The sequence below is a fragment of the Balaenoptera borealis genome (genome assembly GCF_965194805.1).
Source record: "Balaenoptera borealis genome assembly, chromosome: 11".
Lineage (NCBI taxonomy): Eukaryota > Metazoa > Chordata > Mammalia > Artiodactyla > Balaenopteridae > Balaenoptera > Balaenoptera borealis.
Window position 1 is genome coordinate 69,801,110 of NC_138868.1, and position 19,560 is coordinate 69,820,669.

Genomic DNA, 19,560 nt, shown 5'->3' on the forward strand with positions numbered 1-19,560 from the left:
GCCCTTGAATGACAGGCATTTGCACTGTATCGGCCGCATTAATGCATGGAGGCAACCTTCTACAAATGTTTTCATGATAGAATAGAGGAGGCATGTTGTGGCTTTTATTTATTAAAAAAAATGGTCTTAAGATTTTATCTGTAAGGATTTACCTTTTACAGAAACACTTTAAAATATGGGACAAAATAGTCCCAATATTTTCATTGTCCCCTACCTGTTTATTTATACACTGTCATAGATACAGATATAGATTTTATTTCTATTCTTATTATTGTCATTATTTGCCTTTAAATGTACAGGTGCTTGGACACCTGCTTGTGTGTGTGTGTGTGTGTGTGTGTGTGTTTGTGTGTGTGTGTGTGTGTGTGTGTGTGTTCCTTGATCAACACAGTGCCTTTTTCTAGTCTTCTCTAGATTGCACACATCTCAAGACAGGGGCTGTGTCTTCTCTATTCCTGTGTGAATGGTACTATTAGCACTTTACAGTTTGGGGCCACATTTGTATCCAGTAAATCATTTTCTACAACACTCACAGGGTGTTTTGTTCCCAGTAATGATGATGATGATGATGATGATGATGATGATGATGATGAAGAAAACAGATAGTGGGAAGGTGTCATCATAGGGATACTAGTTGTACATTAATTATACTAGAAAAAGGGTTTGAGAAAGTATTAAATATTGGATAGGAGTTACAAAACTGTGTATACTGTCAAAAATTTAAACTGTAAATTATAAATTTTTTGTACGAATGGTTTCTCATTTTGGCTAGTGTAAATTGTAAAATTGATCTCCATAGCCATGATGAAGGAAAAGGTAGATGTCAAGAAAACTGGGTTCTGATGTAGCCATATACTCTCTCTTATTACATATAACTTGTCATTTGATTAGAATATATTTTTACCTTTGAAGTACAAAATGAGAAAGAAAAAGTAGTAACCTTTACTGGGTGTCTATTCTATGCTAATACTTTACTATTAATAATAATGACTTCATTGAGTACTTGCAATAGGCAACACACCGTATGAAGGGTTTTATAGTCGGGTCTTATTTAATTCTCCCAACAGCCCCTCCAGAACTAATACTCATCAACTCATGAACTGATGTTAGAGAAGATACATAACTTGGAGCCTGGTTTCAGGTTGAGCTCTGAGTAACTGCAGCATACACTGCTGTCTCCCATCTAAAGACAAGTATGGGCTTCCTTGCATGTTCCTAGATACACATGAATTTGTTGTTGATCTAAAATCTGTAAGGCAATAAAGTGTTAAATGGGTTTCAAAGTCCTTACATTCGTGGGCTCGTTGACTGATGGCACCAGCCATTAATCACCTTCCTTCTTCCTCGCAGTCCCATTGTTTGTGTGGCTCTTCAGTGTGAGAAGCTTACCTTTGGGGCTCAGGTGGATGTAGGTAGGTAGGTCAACAGGAAGGTGTCAGGCTGGATCATTAACAACTGCAACCTTCATGACTACATCAAGCCACAATGAGTTGTTTTCATTAGTTTCCTCTTGGTGTAGCTTGATGCAATTTGGTGAGAGTGGCCTAGATTTTCCATGTTTGTACCGTGCTGTTTTGTTCTCATCTTGGGTGTTATTTCAGAAAATGTGTGTATAGTCGTCTGATGATGTAGCTGCTTTTATAATTCTTTACATAAATAGAAATTATTTTTATTGAAGTATAATTGATTTACAATGTTGTATTAGTTTCAGGTGTGCAGCAAAGCAATTCAGTTATATATATGTGTGTGTGTGTATGTATATATGTGTGTACATATATACATATTCCTTTTCAGATCCTTTTGCATTATAGGTTATTTGAAGATATTGAGTATAGTTCCCTGTTCTATACAGTAGGTCCTTGTTGTTTATCTACTTTATATATAATAGTGTGTATCTGTTAATCCCAAACTCCTAATTTATCCCTACTCCCTTTCCCCTTTGGTAACCATAAGTTTGTTTCCTATGTCTATGAGTTTGTTTCTGTTTTGTAAATAAGTTGATTTGTGTTTTTCTTTAGATTTCACATATACGTGATATATGATATTTGTCTTTGACTTACTTCACTTAGTATGATAATCTCTAGGTCCATCCATGTTGCTGCAAATGGCATTATTTCATTCTGTTTTACGGCTGAGCAATATTCCATTGTGTGTGTGTGTCTGCATACATATATATACACCCCACATCTTTTTTATCCGTTCATCTGTCTATGGACATTTACGTTGCTTCCATGTCTTGGCTATTGTAAATAGTGCTGCTATAAGCATTGGGGTGCATGTCTGTTTTCAAATTAGTGTTTTTGACTCCAAGAGTTTGATGTCTTTTGACTCTGTTGTAAAAACAACTCCCTACTTTGCATTGTTTCCTTATATTCTGGATTGTATAAAATAAATTTTGCCATGAGTGATAAAAATGCCACTTTCATTTTGGCATTGCTTTGTGACTTAAAAATCTTTTCTTATGACATCAGCTCCCTTGGGGTAACAAATAGCTAAGTGCGTTGTGCAAACCCACATACCCATTAGAGGATTTAGATCTAGAACCAGCTCTCCTCAGTCCTAACTCAGTGCTCTTTTCTTTGCATTCATTACCCATGTTTCTGATTTACTTTCCTAGAGAATGATTCATTTTTAAAACCATAGTGACTATTTCTTTTCCTCCTTTTTTTTCGAATTTTATTTTATTTTATTTTTTTATACAGCAGGTTCTTATTAGTTATCTGTTTTATACATATTAGTGTATATAGGTCAATCCCAATCTTTTCCTCCTTTTTATTTCATTTTGTTTCCCTCTTTTAGGAAGTAAAACTATCTTTTTCTCTAGGTTATAGGAAAAAAGTTTCAACTTAATGTTGACATTTTTATGAAGATTAGAATTTCCGTATGGTAATATTCTTAACCATCTTCCTTCTGTCTCACTTCCTGCAGATTTTAACATCCCAGCCCAAAAAGCTGATGCGGAATGATTGCCTGGACTTGTGCCACGGGGATGCTAGGGGTAGGGGGAAGTTTGGCAAATGTATGTCCAACAAGAGAAGCCATCACCATGGTGCTATTGGGTTTGCGCTACTGTTGAATGATCAATCAGCTCTTTGCCTCCAAGCTCTAAAAATCATGGCTGGAGCTGCTGGTAGAATGAGTGGCTCTTTAGCCCTACAGCTGTTACTGGGTCTTAAGTTCGGACTCTGTTGTTTCATTTGACCCCTTGGGCATAATAAAACGGCCTAAAGTTGTTTGGGTTTTTGTCTTTCAAGAACCTTAAGTCATCCGGCAAAGGTTCTGTCTGTCATGGCTTGCCTTGTTTAATGGGTCTAAACTTATGCATGCACATGAATCAGCTGGAGAGTTTGTCAGCAATGCAGATCCCTAGGCCTGATTCCCAAAGATTCTGATTCAGTTGGTCTGGGGCAGGAGCTGAGGGATCTTCATTCAAGCACTCCAAGCAGTCCTTCTGTGTGTGGTTCAGAAACACTACCCTAAATTTACCTGGGCTCCTTAGAGGGTGTCTGTCAGATTATATCTTTTCTGTAAAATCCTGTTCCTTATTCTTTGGAAAGGCAGGGAATTGAGCTCATATTTTAGATAAATTTCTTTTCTAGTCAAGTTTTCCAATCCAAATAAATTTTCTGTTATTCATTAGTGGTGATAGTTTTCTGAATGCCTTCCCAATGGATCAAAATCTATTTCTGTGCTTCAGTAATTGCAGTGCTCCTGTTTTGTGAGACAGCTTATGCTGGGATTAGTTGATCCATTTAGTAGTTTTATGTTCTTGACCTTTTTGGAGCTCAGTGAACAAAACCATACCTTTGAAATTCTTTACCATGCACGGGCATTTAATAAACGTTTAATAATGTTCACAGTAAATGGATTAACTGAGGAGCCCCCAACTACAGTGGATTTGACAATTTAAATGACCAGTCTGGAAGATGCAATTTAATCTTTTTTTTCCTTCACAGAGAACGCATTCTTATTCTTTGACATAATAGGAATGCATATTCTTGACTACTCAGAAGTTTTAGAAGGTTTATACAGAACACGCTGTACATTTTAAACAGTGATTTTCTATTAGATTCTTTTGTAAACTGCAAACTTGAGTAATGACTTCACTCTTTTATTTACCTGGTGTTAAAGAAGTATTTAATCCAGATAAACAATTTCCAGTTTAGCACATTAATCATGGGTAATTAGGAAGATATTTTACCATCCGTTATTACTAATTCTATTATTTCTTCCATTTATCAAGTACCTGTTGTGTGCTTAGCACTATGCTAGGTGCTTTGTGGGTACTTTCTAGTTGTCACAGTAATCCAGCATGGTGAGGTTCAGTGAGGTTTGCCCAAACAGGGTCAGGCATCTGGAAGTTGTTAGAACTGGAATTGGTGCTCTAGTGCAATGGACTCCAAATCTCATGTCAGTTCCCCTCTTTTCCACTGCAGTGTGCCGTAATAACCTTGCTAAGCATATGTATTAGTCAGATTTTTTCTGTATTATTACTGCATAACAAACAATCACAACATTTCAGTGGCTTATAAAAGCAGACATTTTTTTCTTCTTGCTCTTAAGTCTGGGAAGACAGTTGAAGTTGCTGCAAGCTGTAGATTGAGTTACGATCTGTTCTACATGTCTTTCCTACTTCAGGACCCAGACTGAAGGGAGTACTCACTGTCTGGGATGTAGTGTTCTCAAGGTCAGATCAGGAGTGCAAGAGGCTGGTGGAAGCTTGTGGTGCCTCTTAAAGCCTCTGCTCAAGACTGGCCCACATTCCATTGGCCAAAGAAGGTCTTGGGGCTAAGTTCAATATTGATGTGGGGTAGAGAGTAATACTTCTCTTACAGAGGGAGGGAGGAAGAGGAATGAATAATTACTGAATAATTAATAATAATAATTACTGAATAATAATACAGCCTAACATAGCATGTGACAGCTCTCACTACTGTCTTCATAACTTGATGTTATTTGGACCCTACCTTTGTGGAAGGCACTGGGCCAGGCAGTGGTGACACAGAGAGCTACAGGTATCAGACCTGGGCCTTCTATAGTGGGACCAGGATCTTTCAAGCTCTCCAGTGTTGAGATGCTGTACTTGATCTTCTATAGGGAGAAGGATTCATTTCAACTGGTGGCCAGGGAAAGAAATAAATACATAGAGCTTTTATTTATTTAGTTCAACTGAAGAATGTTTACTGGCTGCCAGCGCTGAGTCTAATACTCTTTTATCTGCAGACTAATCATTAGAGAGTTAAGAGTGGGTGAATGAAAACCAAGAACGGGAAAATTTGTATTGTTAGAAATTTGAGAAGCTTTTGTCATTGCAGAAATCGGATGTCCCAACACAGATATTTAAAATGGTGGGTAATATCCATAGGATCATGTTTCTTGCATAATGTCATAAAATATAAGCTTCCCTTTTCTGATATTCAGAGGCACCAGAAATCATATTTTATCTTACGGTTGGCTGTTAATCTTTCCAGTTTCTTCTCCCCAAACTTGCCTGTTAAATTCCTTTTTGACAATTTGAGGTGTAAGGCAGATGCTATTCGGCAGCTTTGGTGCAATTCATGATAATTCCAGACTCAATGGTGTTCCCCATCCTTATTCTTTTTTCAAGATGATATTTTTGTCTCCACCCGTCTAGGTCAAAAGAGACTCACTGAATTTTGGCTCAAAATTTGCCCCTGGGACCAGAGCAAGTAAAGGAGAGGAATGAAGTTATGATCAAGTGATAGCAGAAACTTTTCTCGGCTCTGGATTTTTAACCTTAGCTCTAGACTTCTTGATCATAATTATTTGAGAGAAATATAATGTTCCCGGAGGAGCCCTGAACACTCCATAACATTCAGATGAACGTAGTAGTTGTCATGTAAATCAGGCCAGAGAGAAGTTTAGAAGCTTCTGGAAAATAAAGAAGAGCATGTTTTTATTACTCTTTTCAGCACGTGCCTTCTTCTTGACCTTTTTTTCTTAACTGTTGGCTGAAGGCAGTTTAGGTTTTAATAGAAGACTGTTGGTTCGAATCTGTAATTATGCCTGCCTTGTATATCAACTTTGAGCCGCTATTGCCCCTAGGTAACTAGTGAATGATAAAACTAGTGACCAGCATAAAGACGAAATCCAAATAGGGTGGCAAGCCAACAACCTAGAAACTTGTGTGGTCTTTTCTCTGAAATCAGTCTTCCTTTTATATTTTAATAATAGAAGTTTCCCATGGCTTACCTGGCCCTCCATGTCAGGGTCATGATTTCCTCAGTGCCAAGTGATACTGAATTATATTTCTTCAGTTAACAAAGAATGAAATTTCAGAGGCCTAGTAAGCAGAGGTTACAAAAACAATCAAATGCTTTCTTCATGTATTAGTGACTCTCCAGAAGGTAGTGGGATAAATTTATTGCCTTCGGTGACTTCGGATAGCTTGCGTCTCATTTCAGTCTTCTAAAAATGTTTTTTTGGCAGGTGTTTTATATGCATGTTGAAGGATACTTTCATTTATCATTACATTTGGAAGGTTTATAGAGTTTGATAAATATTTATGTGATGCCGCTACATTCACTGTGTTTCATTGAAAAGAAAATGAAATGAAAATGAAAATGGGCTGCAGCCTGTAGTTTTAGCTTGCCAGTTTTTATGAACGCATGTCTTATCGAAAGAGAATCTACAAAGAGTTGTGTGTGGGATTCAATTCAACTTACATTAAATTCTGGGCACTGGTATACAAATGATTGAATATAATAGGACTCTCCAAATTTTCCCATTGGACATTGGAGGACTTAGTAGCTCCTCTAGGGCCACACTCTTTGTGATTAAATTCACCGATTTTCATTTACATAACATAGTTAGTATTCGAGTTGCTTTTAAAAAGCAGCATGCTAGTGAGAATAGTACCAAGTAAAAATAATATATTGAATAGGAAATGTTTTGAGTCAAAAAGTGAATAAATGTTGAAGGAATTAAGATAAGAATTTGAGGTACACACACACCAGCATACACACACACGCGCACACACACAAACGCACACACATTATGGTAAAAACACAAAGGCTTTGTGGTTTAGCCCCAAGATCTATAAAATAGAGCTTAAACCATTTTCAGTTTTTCTCCACATTCTTAAAAGTCTGCCTCTTTGCTCTCGCTGCTCCTCTGCTGCCTTTTTCCCTCATCTTCCACCTCTTCCTTCTCTACTTGCCACAGTTATCGTGCACAGATTCCCTGCAGGCACAGTGCTTTGCACTGAAGAAGATGCGTAGATGATTAAGTCAGGGATGGGTAGTAGAGACAGAAAAGCATGTAATTGCAAACCGTGGGATACATAAGTGACACAACGTTACGTGAGTGCCTTGTGTTGGCCATTCATCATGTTCACTGCGGTCTTAGCATCACCCTTTGGCACTGTGGGATGATTTTTACAAATTCCAGTTAGAGACAAGACAGTCTGAGAGATAACCAGGGCATTAAAGTCAGTGGATGATGATATATAAGCAAGGCTTAATTGTCAAGGAATGCATAACCCCAGAAATGGATCGAGGTTTTGTGAGGCTTAAAGCTCATGCAATTTGGTGTGCCTGCTTTGAGAAAAATTATAAAAAGTACGACTATAAAATCTTTGTATTTGTTTAGAATGAGGAAAGAAATCACAGTAAATCATGAGTTTGAAAGCCAACAAACACAAATATCACAAAGCTCAGGAAAAATATAATATTGTGTTGATTGATTGTCTAACACATCTTTCTGATACTTTTTTCCCCTGCATTTTTTGGTTGCCTTTTTTCTTTGGTTGCCTCTTATAGGATAATAATCTTGTAATTGTTTCTATAAAAAGTGCAGAAAGATTATTTTTCCTCCAACGTGGTTGATTGAAGTTTGTTTTTTCACTGAGAGTTTAGAAATGTTTCTCTAGAGTCACAGCTTGTTATTGGTAGTGCTATGTGTATTCTCTCCATCAATGTCAAAGTTGAAAACATCTCTATCAAGTTTATTTCTCATATGAGTTGTTGCAGATCTACTTGCTCTTCATAATAACTGCTACAGGTCTGTGCTCTGTAAACAAAAAACGTCTAGTAATTTCCATGTCTGAGAGTCTAATCCACCAAAGGAAAGAACTCATGGTGCACTTATGCTGCATTTCAGTAGAGAACTTTGCTGCAAAACTTTGATTTTGACTCTATAGGCAAGAACCAAGTCTTCTAATTACAAATTTACATGTCTAATGATTGGGGAATTTTCCACAGACTAGCTCCTGGCTCTGTACATTTTGTACCTAGTTTCTCCTTCCCAATGGCCATAATTCTAGTGCTGGCCACCCCAGGATATGGTCATGTGGTGATACAAGCTCTTTCCCTTCACTTCCATGCTACAATGCTGGGTGTCTCGGTGCAATGGGTAGTAGAAGGGTTTTGGGAAGCCATTCCTACAATGGACAGCTAACGACAATTTGCCTATACATTGAATTGATGGTGAACCACATAAATATATGCCACTAAGTGCAAACCTAATGTATCTTCAACTCATTCTCCCTTAGATCCCTCAGATGCTTACAACTACTTTATCTGGTGATGCAGAATATAATAGAGGAGAAGTTGAGGGGAAAGAGAAAGAAGTTTTAAATGATTGTGGTTTAGGTATATTACTTTTGCAAAATTTATAGAAATGTGTAACCCTGTGAACCATTGCTAGGGTCCTCTATGGGGCTTGGAAGCTTTGACTTTGATAGCTTCATATTAAACGTGCAGCTGCCTAGGAGTGTTGGTAAATGAACATTTTTCTGAAAGAAGTTAAGTCTTCAAGATCATTGGAGGGAGGGACTGAGCTGGGCCAGGCCACAAAGGCTAGGCCTGATTTGTAGACTGCCGACCCCTAGACCAGGTTTACAGTTTTTGTCACTCTCATGTATTATTGAGCCAACAGACAAAACTGTTCAAAGGACATAAGATCACGGTTGCATGTGAGTGGATCTGGCTCCCTGATATGTCCAAGTATCTCAAGGAGGTGCCCTGGAAGTGTGTAGCCAAAGCAGCACTTGAAGAGTAAGAAGTCTGCAAGTTCAAAAAGTACAGAGGTTTGAGCTCACTGCCTTTTCTGAGTGGTTGGCTGGTGAGAGAAATGCATTGTTCCTTGGGCCCGCTCTCTTTTATAACACCTATTTGGGAATTCACTAGGAAGTATACACTAGGATCTGGAAGCCAAGGAAAAAGGGTCTTTGAGAGCTGTCCTAATGACAGTCACAGAGTTCTTTTGCTTTGACTCATTATCTGTATCCTAAAAGCATGACTTTGAGGTTTCCCCTAAACCATTAGGGGTTTCACTTAATCAGAATTTCAACATTATTATGAAAGTGTTTTTTGATAATCTAATTTATTGCTATTATAGCGTACATATCAGTAGCACATCTCACAATCGGTAATTTCCATCCCCATGGGCTGCTGGCATTGGTAAGATGTTTCTGGAACCTTGATAAAGCCCTGTTAGTTTTAAAAATAAACATTGACTTGAGGTCAGCTTCAACAGGGGATTCTATTCCATAGATATCACATCATATTGAGCCAGCATGAGGCCCTGAGATCTGGAATGAGGCTGTGGTGATACAAAGCAGGGTTAAGGTTTTCTTCCATGTTTGTCTGTCCCCTGTTCCCATGCATATCAGCATCTTTCCCTGAACCTGGGTAGACTTATACATATCTTTCTCACACCTTGAGTATACTTCTAAAGAAATATTTGCCACATGATTAGACTGAATGAGCCTTGAATTGAAAACACGGTGATTAACTTTTGGATGACAATTTCATAAAACATTGTTCTGATTGTTAAAAGTGCAGATGTCAGGGTGTCCCTGGTGGCGCCGTGGTTAAGAATCCGCCTGCCAATGCGGGGGACACGGGTTGGAGCCCTGGTCTGGGAAGATCCCACATGCCGTGGAGCAGGTAAGCCCGTGCACCACAACTACTGAGCCTGCGCTCTAGAGCCCGCAAGCCACAACTACTGAGCCTGCGTGCCACAACTACTGAAGCCTGCACACCTAGAGCCCATGCTCTGCAACAAGAGAAGCCACCACAACGAGAATTCCGCGCACCACAACAAAGAGGAGCCCCCACTTGTCGCAACTAGAGAAAGCCCGTGCACAGCAACGAAGACCCAAAGCAGCCAAAAATAAATAAATAAAATAAATAAATTTATTAAAATAAATAAATAAAAAAATAAAAGTGCAGGCGTCGTCCATCTGTCTGTCAGGTAGTTTTATCCTAGAAGGCAAATAATCAGAATTGGAATGAGTAAGAGTTTCATTTATGGTCACTAAATTCCTATGTTTCACAGCTAGGATAGTGTAGACACCCAGTGGTGTTAATGCTAAGTCAGAATTCTATATTCCACAGTCGTACCACATGACTCAAAAATGTATAATTAGCTAAATTGGAGCTTGATAATTGGTAGAATATGTTCAAGAACCAGAGTGTAAGCAAAAATTGCTATTGGGGGCCTTCTAAATAATCTTTAGAATGAATTTGTTCTGCTATACATGAACTCTTGGGTTTTTACCTAGACCTTTTTCTTTTCATTAATTAATTTTATTTTATTTATTTCTGGCTGCGTTGGGTCTTTGTTGCTGCGTGTGGGCTTTCTCTAGTTGCGGCGAGCAGGGGCTACCCTTCACTGCAGTGCGTGGGCTTCTCATTGTGGTGCGTGGCCTTCTCATTGCGGTGGCTTCTCTTGTTGCGGAGCATGGGCTTTAGGTGCGTGGATGTCAGTAGTTGTGGCTCGCGGGCTCTAGAGTGCAGGCTCAGTAGTTGTGGCGCACAGGCTTAGTTGCTCTGCGGCATGTGGGATCTTCCCGGACCAGGTCTCGAACACGTGTCCTCTGCACTGGCAGGCAGATTCTTCTTTCCTGCACTGTGCCACCAGGGAAGCCCTTTACCTAGATCTTTTTAATTTTACTTTGCACACAGTTCTAGTAAGCTAGACTTCTTGATGTATAATCCTACAGTATTTTAGAAACTGCACAGCAGACAGATTGCTGTAGGTAGGCATACTAACAACAGCTAGGAATAACCCTGTTAATCAGACAGGGAGAGAAATCAGTGGCTAACCCCCATTGCCACTGGTGTTTATTATGTGCCAGGCATTGAAAAGTATTAACTCATTTACTTTTCACAAGGATTCTGTAAGGTAGGTACTCCGATTATCGACATCTTATGGATGAGGAAACAAAAGCTTGATTTTAAATTACTTGTCCAGGGTTTCACAGCTTGTGGTAGAGCAGGGATTTGAATGAGGCAGGCCAGCACCAGTCTGAGCTCTTAATCACTATACCTCAGGCACTTTCTGGATGAACAGCCCTAAGTATCTCCTTAAGGGCTGACCCAAAGGGAGCCCATCACTTCATTACCACACAGTATAAGAGCTGATCATTATAATGAAGAGTCCCAACCATTGTAGAGGCCCAGATTCCCTAGAAAACAGAGCCCAAGGCAAAAATTACAGTACATGCTAATGTTTTATTAAGGGTGCAATCCCAGGGGAACAAGAGCGAGGGAAAGAAGGAAGCCAGGCCTGAAGGAAGGGAGTCCAAATATAAATTGGTATGTTATTAAATTAGTCACAGCTTTACAACAAAAACCAGCCTGTTCCTCAGTCACCCTGCCGTCTCCAGGGAGGCCACTTAGAACCTCTGCATCTTGGGCCATTTGGCCTGGAGTTGGAGGGAAGGGCAAGCAACTTTTCTCTTGGCTCTTGCCCATTTTTGACCTCTTATTGGTCAGATCTGCCACCAGGTGGGGGGCATCAACACCCCAACTCTTCTGGGTTGCGTTGGGTATGCTTGGGCCGCTGGTGGGAAAGCCAGTACTTTGTGGGTCCAGCCTGGTCAGCATTCCTGCGTTACTGTGAGGGAGCTCCTTCTCCTGCTGTAGCCCTGGGGGTTCCTCACAGGAAGCTGGTGAACAATTGAGGCTGTGGGAGAGTAGTGGAGCAGACTGAATTGAGTGGATCTTGGTGATGTACAAACAGGGTCTGGGCAGAGAATTGCGATGTATTTGGGAAAGAGTTTTCGTCGAAACAAACAAATAAAATCTAAGCAAAACGAAACACAACCCATAAAATTGTGACGCCTACCTGAGCAGATGCTAAGCTACTTAACAAAACTCAGTTACACAAAATGACACATTTCCCCATAGCTCTGATTTGTCAGGGTGTTGTGATTCCTGTTTCTCTGGGCCCTGGACTGCTAAGAACTGCGTGGGAAGAAGTGCCAGCACTTCATAGTCTTTGATTGATGTGGGCAAAACCTCTTTTTAACATCTCTCCTTTCTTGACATCTGAGTGCTATTTTATCAAATGTTTGTGCATGAATTCATGGGCTAGAAATGCAGGGGGAGGTAGAAGAGAGACTAGGAGCTGAGGATTTTGTGAGAATTTTGTCTGCTGGACTTACTTTCCCATCTTCATTCTTTGTCACAATACAATCATCTTTGTTCTCCTCCTCATTGGAATCATCACCACCATCATCTAGCACTTTATTGGAGAGCTTGTTATCTGCTAGATGCTCTGCAGGGTGTTTTATGAACTGGAACTCATGCAGTCCTCACATTAAACTTATGGGCCAAGGACTCTTATGACCCCAGATTTATGGGAGTGGGAACTGAAGTTTAGAGAGGTTGAATAACTTGCTGAATTTCACAAAGCTAGGAAGTAGCAGAGCCAAGGTTTCAACTCAGATCATCTAACTCTCAGCCCTTGCTCTTGTCCTGACCACACACTGTTCCTGGAGCCCACATGTTTGGGTCCTCTTAGAAACATGCCTCCCCCCCACCCCTGCCGCTGCCCTGTGCATCGATTTTCTTATGTGCCTTTGTTACTAGGAGCTTAAGGGGAATATCTACAGTATTCAACAATTCATTAAAGTACGCGTTGTATATTATGGCATGCAATATATAATATAATGAACATATATAAGTGAAATAGAATATGTACTAAATATAATATATAATACAGTATATAATATAAATATAATTATAATATAAAATATATAGTATAAAACAACATAATTTGTAATATATATGTCATATAGTATTACATGTTATACAAGTTATAATATGTTATGTATTTGGTATTTTCATATATGGTATGTTATTATATATTATATATATTGAGCACCTACTATGTGCCGAGCATTGTTCTAGGCAGCAAGCTAGACCAGCGAATCAAATGGACAGAAATCCTTATCCTTTTAACATTCTAATGGAGAAGGAGATAATAATCAAGATAAGTATAACATGTAATATGTGAGATGGGTTTAAGTGCTAAGCAGAAGAATCAGGTGGTGGAGTGTTCCAAAGAAGGCCTCCCTAAGAAGATGGCCTCTGGATTAAGCCCTGAAGGGATTTTAGGTGTGGAAACTTATTATTTCCACTTGGAGGAAGGCAAGAAAGATGAGGCACAAACTCGGTTGATTGCCACAGACAAACTCTGTAACTACTCTTTGTGATTAACAAAATCACTATGAACTGTAGGAAGAGTATAATTTAAAAGACACAATTGTAAATGCAGATTTGTTCAACACAGAAGTATCCTGTTTTAAAGTATTTTCCAGTGACTCAAAAGTCTTGATGTAAATGTATCCCATCTCAAATTTCCTTTAACTCCAACGTGCCTACGTCATAAGAGGAAAAACTATTTCCCTTGTTAATTATACAACTATTTCCCATCTTCCTTCTAGAGTCTATTTTTCTGATACTGTTTCACAGCAACAGTACTTTCATTTTTATCAAATGTATTGTATTAAAACATGTCCAACTGAGCAGGTTGTAATGCCTTAACTGCCGGGAGTGGATCTTGGTTCCTTGCTTGGAGGACTTCTATTCTAGTTGGGAAGATAAGGCATGCATGCAGGCAAAGTGGAAGTGTTCTGTCCTGTTTAATAAAATAAACATGTACACACCCTGTACCTAAATTACTAATTTTCAAAGAATTGGAGTAATTTAATACACTTTCTGCTAAAATTATAATTGAACTGGATTTTTAAAAACTCTTTGATGATTCTTTGGAGCACATTTTGCCCAGTGCCCTGCTTTGACATTTGAGGAAGATGAGACTTACTGAGATAAAGTGACTTTTCCACAGCCCCAGAGCTGGTCAGTGGTACCACTGAGCCTTGAACTGAGGACTTGTAAGCATGCGCACTGTTTTGCTCAGAGCTGTCTCCATGATTCAGAAGATGCTTTTGATGTCTTATGTTGTCATCGTTAACCTTATTTATTACGGAGGTGGGGAGTTACCGACTTGGCCATAAGCAGACATCACCTTTTACCAGAATGGCTTACGCTGGAGTTGACTGTATGTTCACTTTACACTTGTGAAGATTTTGGGTGACCATCCTCTATGGTATTTTACAACTTATTTTACATTCTGTTGTATACGGCCCTAAAAACATCTTACCTAGAATTTGAAGCAAAGATGAAAGCACACTTTTTTTTCCTTAAATCACACATGCTCAGTTTTTAGTCATGGAACTCTTGAAATGAAATCATTAGCATATGCAAACACTCTTTTTCCCAAAGTGGTTTCCTACTCTGCAATTATTATGTTGTTTGGGGTAAGATAAATAAGCCCAACATGAAAACACTACGCATTAAAATGAGAAACAACATTGTCGTTATAAAATATTCGGGAGCTATGAAAAACACAAACAAACACAATGATCCCCCTGTGGCTCCTGGCAGGGTCTGTTAAACACAGTGATGCCCGCCCCCGAATCCTGGTCCTCTGGCTTCCCTGGGTGAACACTGGGCTGTTGAATATTCTCTGCTGGAATTGGCTGGCCAGGCCACTAGTGGGGGTAGGTGGGAGGGAGAGGTTTCTGCCTTCTTTTGTTCTGATCAAACCCAATGCAGTTTCTCCAGCTGTGAGGTCGAATTTCCAGCCCTTAGTAAAATTAAATCATCTGCTTTGTCTAGTACCAGTTCTGATTTCAGGCAGACAGAGCTAGAGTGGGAAAGCAACCGTGTGGATAACACAGAGGTAGTGTTGACTCTGGGACAAATAGTTCATCATTCTGGGGACCTCAGATCCTCAGTTAACATACAGAGCTTGGTACCCAGGTTTGAGTAGATGGCCTGTCACTTTCAAGAAGATTTCTCTCTGTTGCAGGGGAATCTTTCCTAGTTGGCACATGGGATTCTTAATAAAGATGTTGGAAACAGCAGCCTTGCTATGTTTTGGCTTCTCACCAGAAGCCAAATAAAGATCAGAAGTTCTCTGTCCCTCTCAAATGGATCCTAGCATCTCTCACTTCGGAAAATGAGTGTGGTTTTGTTAGCTTGTGTGTTTCTTGTTATTGTTTTCTATTTTTTAGTTGTTTGTGAGTCACTCAGATTTGGCAAACCTTGAATAGACATATGAACCCCAAATAACTGTAGTAAGAAATGCAGAACATACTGAGCGGGAGGTTATTGGATTTCCTTTAGTAAGCAAATATATCGTAAGAGCTCATGGGTGAAAATAGCTTTTTATTTAATGAGTCATTTTTATTGGAAGGTAATGATTATGTGCAGGTCGTAAATACAGTGTAAATTCCCTTCAGTGGTGGACATTAAAAACTTTCAATTGTAAGCAGCTTTAAAGACTTAAGAATGCTGAGGTACAAATTTTCAAACCTGTGCATTCTGTACACATATGGTTATAAAGAAATGAATGAAACCCAACAAGAGTTCGTGCATAGGAACAAATGTTTCTGACCACCATCTGTAGTTGAATACAGCAACTTGAACGAGAACATATAATGTATAATGATAATGACTTTTAAAGTTATTGTTGCATGTGGCATCTCATTTTATTGTTATACCATCCTGTGAATTATTATCCTCTCTCCATTTCACAGATGAGAAAAATGAGGCACGAGGAGATTTGGTGACTAACCCAAATACTTCATATTTCCAATGTATTATATTGACTCTTCTTGTGTCTATGAATATGTAGTTTCAGGACTAACAATTTGAGCAATCTATCTTCAAAGTTTAATTATATTTTTCTTCCAGGAACACTCAACCAGAAATAGGAGTTACTGATGGTGGATAAACTTAATAGCTTATATATGATAATTTTTAAAAATCCAACTGTGCTCCACATTTACCTAGGAAATAAAAACTGTTGTCTCGTCGTGTAAAATCATATCTAGACTCTGTATCCCGTATTCTGTCTGTATTAAGATTCTGTTCAGCTGCCCAGAGAGCAGGTGACAAAACTTTTTCAGAACTTTTTTATAGTCATACTACCAAGGTATTGAACTGGCTGTTTCCAGCTAACTCTCTGGGATCAGCTGGTTTTTTTGGAATAGCTGAGCATGCGCAAGATTTAGGTGTAGAGGCCCAGCTTGAACTACACCCATCATCTTGGTTCAGCATCAGTTGGGCATTTGTCTTATTCTTTCTGCTTGATTGTAAGCTCCTTGGAGGCAGGATTTATTTCTCTTTTTTTCCTTTTTTTTTAAATTGAAGTATAGTTGATTTATAATATTGTGTTAGTTTCAGGTGTACAGTAAAGTGATTCAGTTATATGTGTGTGTATATATATATATATATATATATATATATATATATATATATATATATAAAATACATATTTTTTTTCAGATTTCCCATTATAGATTATTATAAGATATTGAATGTAGTTTCCTGTAGTATACAGTAAATCCTTGTTGCTTATCTATTTTTTTGTATATAGTAGTTTGTATCTGTTAATCCCATACTCCTAATTTATCCCTCCTCCCCTCCTTTTCCCTTTGGTAACCATAAGTTTGTTTTCTATGTTTGTGAGTCTGTTTCTGTTTTGTATGTAGATTCATTTGTGCTATTTTTTTAGATTCCACATATAAGTGATATCATATAATATTTGTCTTTCTCTGCCTGACTTACTTCACTTAGAATGATATTCTCTAGGTCCATCCATGTTGCTGCAAATGGCAGTATTTCATTCTTTTTATGGCTGAGTAATATTCCATTGTGTATATATACCACATCTTGAGATGGTCAACAGGCACATGAAAAGATTCTCAATGTCACTAATTATTAGAGAAATGCAAATCAGAACCACAATGAGTCACACTTCACACCAGTCAGAATGGCTATCATCAAAAAGTCTACAAATAATAAATGCTGGAGAGGGTGTGGAGCAAAGGGAACCCTCCTACAGTGTTGGTGGGAATGTAAATTGGTGCAACCACCATGGAGAACAGTATGGAGGTTCCTTAAAAAACTAAAAATAGAACTACCATACGACCCAGCAACCCCACTCCTGGGCATATATGCAGAAAAGACAAAAACTCTATTTCAAAAAGACACATGCACCCCAGTGTTCATAACAGCATTATTTACAATAGCCAAGACATGAAAGCAACCTAAATGCCCATCAACAGATGATTGATTTAAGAGGATGTGAGATATATACACTACAAAGGATTTCCAAAGATTTGTTTCTGTTTTTTAAACTTTTTATTTTATATTGGAGTATAGTTGATTAACAATGTTGTGCTAGTTTCAGGGGTACAGCAAAGTGATTCAGTTGTACATATACATGTATCTATTCTTTTTCAAATTCTTTTCCCATTTAGGTTGTTACAGAATATTGAGCAGAGTTCCCGGTGCTCTACAGTAGGTCCTTGTTGGTTAGCCATTTTAAATATAGCAGCATGTGCATGTCAATCCCAAAATTCCCAAGATTTATTTCTTATGCACAATTGTGTGCTATGTCTTGCCTAGTCAGAGCTTGGCATATAATCAATGCTGAGTAGGAATTTTTGCAAGGAAAGGAAGAGAAGAAGGGGCTGGCTGTGTATATCCAATAGCAGCTCTATGTCTCTGTCTCATTCCTCTCGAGAGGCTGGATTAGTTGAAGGAGACGTGTTTTCTGGCCATCAGCTTCACCTGTTGAGTACATGGGGGTTTGTTCCAGTACCTTTTTCTTCTTCTGTGATTCAAAGCTTTGAATGACCAATATGTAGATAAAGAAAATTGAGACGTGGATTATCTACGGAAGAGCTTCCCTGCAAATACTGGCTTATTTTTTCCCAGCCATCGAAGGTAGAGGCAAAAATAATGATAAAAGCTTACATTTGAAAATAATTTGACTTTTTAATGATTTTCACTATGTCTCATTGACCACCGTAGGGTTTTTAGCTTCTATTTAAGCTTGCTTTCTCCCTACCTGAACACAACCAACAAAATGTCCACAGAGCTGCCCATCGCTTCCTTATAAATTCCGTCCTCTCAGATTTCCAGTGCTTTCTTGTTACCTGGCTTCTTCTTCTCTTGTAATGTGTTTAATGCTCTTGTGGCCAGTTCTTAGGCTGACTCTTTCTATTTCTGTTATCGGGAGGACTTTATCTTCCACATAATTCTTTTATTCTCTTTCTTCTCTCCCCTCTATTTGTCAGTAAGACCCCATAAACCTATTATTGGTCACTTCAGCTCACCAAGCCCCTCTGCATCTTTGTCTCCTTGAGTGGGTGCTACCTCATACCCTGCTGGAACTTTGGGTTCATTTCAGCCAGCAGTTTTTATATAAGACTTTCCATACTATTTCCACTGTGCCAAGGGCCTCCAGTTTCACCACTGTCTTAAAGGTTATCTTCATCCTTAATTTCTACTTTATATGCATTGACTTCTTTTGGTATTTCTTTGCAAAAGTACTTTACTGTTTTTCCAAGTTAGATCTTTGGCCTTGTCACCCCACCTACCGTCCTCCCGTCCATGTGCTTTCTGTCAGCAACACTTTTCTGATTTCTTTAAAAATCTTCAGTCTTCCCCTTCATTCCATCTTCTTCTTAGGTAGGAAATATTCTATTTTTCTTCTTGGGATAGCACAGTTTTAAGCTTGTTCCACAAATGATTTTGTACTATATACTAAATGAGTTATTTTATATACCAAACGTGGTCAGGATTCCTTGTATATTTATTTTAGCCTTTCTCATTCTGAAAGGAATATAATGGGCATTACTGGTGCTCAGTAGTACCTGTCTCCATAGACCCAGACTGTCATAAATTTGAAACATAAAAGCATTCAATTATCAAACATTTCTGTATTTACCAAGCCATAGCTTCTTTCTTCTTCTGGCAAGTAGTGTATGCCACTTTTCTTGGGGTTACCCTGTTTCATGGGGCCAGAAAAATGGTCTCCACGAGCAGGAAATCATCCCTTTTGTACATACCAGGCAGTTCTAACACTATTTGGTGGTAACCCAGACCAAGGCAGATTATTCTGTCTTTGCCTCCACCAAAATCACTTAGCTGGATTATAGATGACAAAACAGCCTGACGATCATGTAATCAGATTCCTGCGTTTGTGTGTGTGTGTGTGTGTGTGTGTGTATTCAAGGAAACCAGGAACAAAATGGTACGGGTGAGGGTCTGTTCTCAAGATAACTGGTGTTAAATTTTATAACAGGGATTTTATGTGGGGAAGGTGCAGTTTGAAAACAAATGTGAGTACGCCTGTCACATAGAGTGTGTCTCTTATACCTTCAAAATTCCCTTTTGGGGTTGACCTTTGACACTTCCTGTGCCTCTTGCTAATGCCTGGAGTGAA

At 38.8% G+C, this 19,560-nt stretch overlaps 1 protein-coding gene across 11 annotated transcripts in view; it reads left to right on the top strand.

Moving 5' to 3' along the window:
* The window catches only part of FAT3 (FAT atypical cadherin 3), a 702,395-nt gene that overhangs the window by 141,297 nt on the left and 541,538 nt on the right, over positions 1-19,560 (top strand). The gene's annotated exons all lie outside the window — the stretch shown is intronic.